The sequence below is a fragment of the Hevea brasiliensis genome, chromosome 18 (assembly GCF_030052815.1).
Source record: "Hevea brasiliensis isolate MT/VB/25A 57/8 chromosome 18, ASM3005281v1, whole genome shotgun sequence".
Lineage (NCBI taxonomy): Eukaryota > Viridiplantae > Streptophyta > Magnoliopsida > Malpighiales > Euphorbiaceae > Hevea > Hevea brasiliensis.
Window position 1 is genome coordinate 33,609,351 of NC_079510.1, and position 6,427 is coordinate 33,615,777.

At 32.5% G+C, this 6,427-nt stretch overlaps 1 pseudogene; it reads right to left on the reverse strand.

The window, feature by feature from the left end:
* Positions 1–4,555: 4,555 nt before the first annotated feature.
* Positions 4,556–5,698, reverse strand: LOC131176054 (metalloendoproteinase 2-MMP-like; annotated as a pseudogene).
* Positions 5,699–6,427: the final 729 nt, after the last annotated feature.

Below are 6,427 nucleotides of genomic sequence, written 5' to 3' on the forward strand. Positions count from 1 at the left end.
TCTTATCACTGCATTTAATAGCATATGTTCTACTTGTGCTCTCTTCCTTGCAAAAGTTATGGTGTCTTAACATGTGATATTTCTGAATAGCATTTTTAATAGCCTCTCTTGATGGGAACAACATACGAACTTTAAACTCACTTGACTCGTCCCAAAGTGAAGAAAACAGTGGTTTTGAAAAAGTGTCAACAGTTAGCAACGAAAAATCAATTTCCGAATAAGGTGGAGGAGCCACAATTAGAACAATTGGGTTTGACACATTAGTGTTGTAATAATTAACCAAATTGAAATCAGCACCATAATCATCATTATCCATGTCATCATCGTAACATAAAATTTCATCTTCGTCTTCTGAATCTTTATCATCTACCTGATTGACACAATAATCACTGTTGTCCGATTCGTTATCGATATCCAATTGACTTGAACCAACAACATGACATTCAGTTCGAACATCACTTGCAGAGTTATTGACATCATCCAAACCCTCAGAATTTTCTAATGTAATAGCATTTGATGGGCCGGCTTCATCTACAACATTTACACTACCATCGGGTTGGTAAATGTCACATACAATACTATCGATTCCACACCTCCTATTTGCTCAATAAAAATAAACATTATTGATACGTCATCATCATTTCTCAATTCCATGCAGCCCCAATTCAAAACACCTATACTTAGTTTGGGTTTCCTAAAAATGATATGCTCAATGAATTTGTGTCCTTCTACCAGGGAAATTATCCGTACTATGCCCATCGCGAGATTTGTAAATTTTAATTTACAACCAATACTAATAATAGCTGATCTACTCCCACAATAATCGTATCCATCATCACCCATAATAATGTTGCCATCCCAGTACACAATACCATAACATGGAATTGACATCTTCACATGTAAAAATAACACTTCTTACAATTTTTAATGTACATTAAAATATTAGTTAACACAACATAAATATTAAAAATGAAAAATTCAATACCATTTCAGACAATTGCCTCACTTAATGTATGTGGCGAATTCAAAGCATAATATATTTTACTTTTCGATTAAACCAATTGGACCAATATGCTCAATAATATATAATTTAATATTATTATTTGAAACAATTTTTTTTATTGATTCACTTATATATAAATTAACTATCAACTAAGTAATAAATATAAATACATTATATAAATTTAAATAATTACTTACCTTTTTTTTCCACAAAAAAGGCGATCAATTGCAATTCCCTTAAATTGAAAAGTCTCTTAAATCCACCAACTTCACTTCTTCCAGAATCAATTTACATGTACACAAAAAAAAAAAAAATCAATTTATCCCATGTTTATTTTAAATATACTATAACAATATTACATCATTTTTCTTAAAAAAACATGTAATATATTGTCTATAAATTTACAAATTGCTTTTACCAAAAAAATATGTTGCACAATAAAAATAAAATTATCTCCATATTTTTTTCCACTTATTATACTTTTAATATATATTCATTATTTATAACTAAAAAATTTCATTTTATATTACTTTCACCTGATTTTTTTCCCTCACAAAATTTCTCAATACATATTAAAACTAATAATAATATTTTTTCTATTTTCAAATATTTTATTTCCTTCTTTATACATAATATCATATTTTATAACTAATAATTTTTTCTAATTTAAATTTTACAACAAAATATTTAATTCTTACTAATAGTATTTTTTTTCATTTTTATTGATTCAAATTTTTAACCACACTACTTCAACTATAATATAATACTTTATTTCGCTATTAAACTTTAAAAATATTTTACTACCATAAATATTTTTTCTTTTAACATTAAATTTATCACTAAATATAATGATAGAAAAAAACATACCTTTAATCTTCAACAGAGAAAGAACAGTGAGAGGGAGAGAACATTGAAAGGGAAAGGGAGAGAACACTGAAAGAGAAAGGGAGACAGGGAGAGGGAGAGAAAATATATAGGGGGCTAGGATATTGAGTTTGCGGTGACCAAGGGCAGCTAAGTGCTACCATGGGTAGCACCCAGCTATGTCAGCTGGGCACCACCCATGGTAGCATCTAGCTGCCATGATTAGCCACTTACTGACACCTCACCACTTTTTTTTGGCTTTTTACAAATAAGTCCATAACAGAATATTTTTATGTGTGAGTGGCAAATAGTCACTACTCTAGATAGAGACCGGCTGACAATTTCGTTTTTTATTATTTTTTTTCATTTCAGTCCTCATAATTTTTTTTTTATCTTTTTTCCCCCAAATGGCTACCCGTACTAGAGTCTAACTATCTCTCTCCTCTAACTTACCTCTGGTAAATAAGTGCAAGGTAACCCTCTTTTGGTATTGTTTTTTTTTAATTACTTCCTCTGGGTAATTTGCCCTTCAACATCTAAAGTTTCTTCAGATGGATCTTCACAAGCAGGCAATAATGAGTTGGATGATGCGGCCTGCCATTCCTCTGCTCGAGAAGAGCCGATTATGATTAGGGGTAAGTAAGGATCAGTTGGCGACACTACAGAGATCATGCAAGAACCATCTTTATCTGCATGCTCCCTGCATGCAGAGGCAACTTCCGAAGACCCCCAGGCATTCGTTATTGTTTCGAGGCAACTGGGAGACGTGAACTTGTCCCCCTGCTAACAGCTTTTTGTCTCATGTTGACATTAAGCTTTTAAAGCAAGGAGTTGCCATAATCGACCCTCCTCTTTGTGATCCAGACCTCACGCCTAATGGAACTTCTCCCATGGCTTTGTCTGTTATTCCCTATGAGCCCATGGAAGAAGCTTTAAGCGCAGCCCATTCCAGGCCTCTTTCAAAATTCAAAATTATGTCAAGTTTAACAGAATGCTCAAACGAAAAAAGAAAAAGAACAAGCTTTTATCAGAACTTTTAGATATTTCTCCAAAGTTTTCCCATGTTGGCAAAAGGAAGAAGACATCAAAGGGTAAGCAGTTGAGCTCTCCAGCTTCGTCCAGTTCTCAAATCGAAAAGCTTGCTGAGAGTGACATTTGCCGCATGAATCTATATTATCGGCGTTTTGTTATTGGTTCCAGCCCGATTCCTCTAGATGCTTCAGTCCTTTTAAGTGCTGAAGAAGAAGCGAGAAAGACTAACAGTCGGTAAGGATTTGGGTTCATCCTTTTCGGGGTCTAAAGAGGAGGTGCTTCAAATTTTTTTATAGTAGACCACAGGTGTTTCCTAAACCACTGGGTTAGGCCTGATTTTGCTTATGTCGGAGAGGCCTATTATAAAGTAAAGCGCTCCCAACGAGAATTTTCTCCATTGATGAAGATAGAACACTGACATTGCTTAAAGTCTTTTACTAGACAAATCAACCAATTGATGAGGTGCGTCAACTTTTACTCAAACAAATTCACGAATAACGGGCACTTTTCAAGAGCATCGATTAAGTTGGTTAGGATTTTCACCCCTTTTTTCGTTTTGAGTTTTGCTTCGTTCTCCATCTGTTTTGGTTTTGCAGAGCGGTATGCCTTAAGTTTCGTTTTCGGTTCCTTTCTCCTTTTTGGCTGAGCGATTATTTGGGTATTCGGTTTTTGTTGGTTACCATGTTGCTTGTCCTTTTTTCGATGTTGCTTGCAATGGTTGTTTGCTATGTTTTAGTTATTGTTTTGTCAGCTTTGGTCCTTGCCAGTTTTTGTAGCTTAGGTTCTGCTGCTCTTAGAGTTTGAGGTGCTCTGTTTTTGGTTATGTTCCCTCGCCCACCAGCTGTTTAATGTGTGGCTTTAGGTTTTCTTTTGCTTTTTAATCTCTATTTTTTGGGGTCCCTTTTAGCCTTTGTATCTTCTCTCTCAAAGTTTTTCGTAGTTAATTTTTTAATAAATTCTATGCTTATAATAAAACAATGATAATTTCGAAATTCTAAATTTTGATTTCAATTTTGCAATCGAAATAAATATATTTGCATTGCATCATAAATTAATTACAAAGTCTTACCAACTAAAATTTTATATTGGTTTGAAGGTTACAATATAATTATTACAAGCAAATACTAATCAATATTGTATGAAAAGAAAAAAAATTTTACTATATTTTTAGCACTGCAATTATTTTATAAAGAAAGTATGAAATTGTGGTAAATTTTATTGCTTGAATTGAAATGTGGATGGATTCAATATTTTGGATGCCTTCTACCCATATATATATACAGCAATAAGCTTAAACTGATCTATATAAATCAGAGATTTCTTTAAATATTATCAATAATTCTTGCTTATTAACTAATTAATTTTACAATATTAAATATTCTTTTATTCATACTTTACTATTTTATTTTAAATATTTATTGTGATTAATTTTATTCATATAATCTCACATATGTACCATCTTAATTTATTTTAAAAGAGGTTATAAATGATTCCTAATATAATAATATAGATTACCATGCCTTGACAAAATTAGTATGACTATTAAAATTTGCGTTGTCCCTTATATGTGTTCTACGTAAAATAAGAAAAAAAAAAAAAAACGGCTAGTCTTTCTCTGTTTTATAATTTTTATGACAAACACAAAAATTCTTAAACTTAAAAAGAAAGGCACTTTTATTAAGCTTAGAATAGCAGATATTGAAATATGAAATTTAAAATAATATCCATTGTATATGGATTAAGATCCTTTCATATTTGATAATTAAACATGACCACGTGAATTAATTGCTTTTTGATTATTCCATGTAAAACAAAGATTATGGTTGATTAATTAGGGTAGAGAGCATGTATGCCATCAATATCATCTTGGGTGAGTTCCCTTTTGATAGTCCCTATTGGAATTATTGAATACATAATGGCATTTGAATCCTGACTGTGTGCAAGCCCAAGAAGATGACCAATTTCATGAGCAGCCACAGATTCCAAGTCAAATTGGTTCATGTTGGGATTATTACTCCAATCCTCATCTGCATCATAATGGAATCTTCCATCTTGGGGATAAAATGCATGAGCCAGCACCTTTCCTAAAGGCCCATCAAAAGCATCTCCATCTCCATGATCACCTCTATAAAAACCGATTACAATATCAGCATTCGAACCTGTAGATGCTTCTTGAAAAGTGAATTGGGAAACACTTGCCCATCTCTGAAAAGCTCGCGAACATGCAGACCTCATGTCTGCCTCATTTGGGTTTTGAACTCCAGAGCGAAACGTGTAGGTGAGTTGATACTTAGAAGATGGCCATCTTCGTATTTCCTCGGGAAAAGCATAGTGTGAAACCATGTGGAACATTTTCGACTTGTGGTGGCTGCTGCTGGTTGGTTTTGATGAGGATGTGAGATTGGTGACATCAGGTACTCCACATCTTGGGATCATCATATTCTTGATGGTGGCAGAATCAAGACTTCCCCTGACTTTAGCTTGTAAAATTTTTGGTAAGTTTTGAGTGCAGACTCCAAAAGGTCATCGAAATCGTCAGTTAGATTATTGGCATCATCACTTGGGTAGTATCCAAATTTCCTGAGGTGCTTCTTGACCTCCTTAAGGCCAACAACATTTTGGCCCTTTTGGACTTCCTTTAGGCTTTGAAGAAATTTGAGAGTTTTCCCCTCATGACCTTCAGACTGAGCTATAAAGAGCTGGATTGAAAAGAGCAGTAGAAGGAAGGTTGCAAGAAGATAGGAAAATTTGGGAGCCATTGCTGCTGTTCTTTTAGTAACGAATGGCTTAATCTCTTGGTGTAGTGATTCAGGCAAGTGTTTTGTTGCTATTTATAGACAAACTTACTATATAGCTCAAGGATACATACATGTGTGTCATGCTAGGGTTCAACTTATTTTGTTGTCTTACTTCAATGTTTTCTTGTCAGTTCATTTACAGTTGTCCTCGTGAAAAACACAAATACATGAGTTTCACATACTTTACATGTGTATCTCACTGTACATATTATATTTTGTGTTTATGATATACTATATCTAAGTAAGAATATATGAGTTTTATCGATATAATATAAAATAGCTTATCTACTTTCTTTTTATATATAAAAAAAAGGAAAATTAACACTTCTTGTTTGAGATGAAATTTTTATAATTTGCATCCTGATTTGTGTAAGCAAAATAATTACATATTTTAATGAAAATTTTCTTTTTAATTTGAAAGGTGAAATTTTTATTTTTTTGATTGATCTAACTTTAAATGAAAGTTGAAATCAAAGTATCACAGTTTTGAAAATAATTTCAATATTATTTAGTTAAAGTTATTGATTGAATGATGATGAGATTATTTATCATGCTTCATGTGTAGCACAAAAATCATAAATGATTATAGATAGTCAAAGTGTGAAATTTTTGAAAATTTCTTTTCGACTTGCAAATTTTGACAATTTCACATTTTGTCTTTCACACCATTCATATTTATAGATTAAAAGAGAATATGAAGTCATTGTTCACGTGAACTGTGACAGGATTT